This window comes from Carlito syrichta, unplaced genomic scaffold (assembly GCF_000164805.1).
Source record: "Carlito syrichta isolate Samal-C Ts95f unplaced genomic scaffold, Tarsius_syrichta-2.0.1 Scaffold281728, whole genome shotgun sequence".
Classification (NCBI taxonomy): domain Eukaryota; kingdom Metazoa; phylum Chordata; class Mammalia; order Primates; family Tarsiidae; genus Carlito; species Carlito syrichta.
In genome coordinates this window covers 99405-100836 of record NW_007225824.1, presented here as the reverse complement: position 1 = coordinate 100836, position 1432 = coordinate 99405, and positions in this window count along the sequence as shown.

The following is a 1432-nucleotide window of genomic DNA, read 5'->3' as shown; positions in this document are numbered from 1 at the left end:
CAGGGACCTGGTGGGTCTTTAAAGTTGCAACTTGCCTTTCAAAAGGAAATACCTTTAACTACTATTAACCCCTTTTCTGCCGCTGGGCCAGTGGCAGCCCAGGTGAGGCCAACTGCTCATCCCGAACCAGCTACATGTTTCCGTGTTTATTCATTCAATCATACAAGAAATATATTTGACCATTTGCCGCATCCTGCCACACACCCATAGTACTGTTTTATTTTGTTTTTCAAAGAGAGTTACTTTCATGAGTGAAAAGTATCTTTTTTCCTCCACGCCTACCCCACTTCCTTTGACCTAACTTTCACGAGGCCATTCTTCAGGTATGAGACGTTTCCCATACCTCTCCTTCTGCAACACTCTCCATGCTTTGGTTGGCAACTCCTACCTGTCTTCCCCAGGGCAGACTCTGTGAGGGCAGGGCTGGACTTGCCTCCTTCCCCGCTTGGTCTCTGGCCCAGATGGTGGCACTTAGCTGCACTCACTCACTGAATGAACCGCAGCCTCTCCTTTGGTTCTTGCCTTTCCTCCCCTCTTTCTCCAGTTTTGATGTCAAGTGGCCTATTGGAGCAAAGGGCAGGGATGATGAAAATATGGCTGGAGAAAGGGGGTGAGGAATTTTGTGCAAATGAACCACATTCAGCAACAGCAAATTCACCACATTCTTTAGAAGCCTGTGAAAATCTGCCAGACAAAAAAGGGTTTTGTGAGTGGGTGTTGGATGATAAGTGTAACCACGGCTGGACATTTTTTAAGAGTGGGGAAAGGGGTGAGGAGTTGCTATGTCCTGTAGGACAAGAGAGAACAGTGTCTTCCAATTTTAAAATGTCTCTTTTTCTATAAAAGGCTCCATTGATGGCTTAGAAAGATTTTCTCCCCTGGAAAAGCAAATTCTGCTGTGTTAACATCAACAAGGAAACCTTCTCTGGAATGAAGCAACGTCTTGTTGGTGAAACCAAAGAGAAACTCTGTTTCACAGCCTGCATGCTCAGGGGCATTCATGAACAGTGAAAAGATTGATGCTTTGTGTTCTTCCTTCAAAACGTTTTTATTTTGAGGTAGTTCCAAGAATAGGACAGATAATTCCTGAATATTCTTCACCTAGATTTCCCAAAGTTTAGTATTTTGCTACATTTGTTTTATCATTCTCTCTGTATACATGAAATAACTTCTTTTTCGGAACTGCTTGAAAGGAAATTGCAGGCATGATGTCCCTTTACCTCTTAAAACCTCAATGTAGATTTCTCCAAGAATCAAAAATGCTTTCTCGGAATGATCAAAATCAAGCAATTTGTGTTAATACAATACTATTTATTAACGAACCCACCTATCTTATTCAAATTTTGTGAATTGATCTACTGATGTCCCATATAGTAAATGGAAAAGTGCATTTTAGGTTCTGGATCCGATCTTGGATCAAGTTTTGAATTTC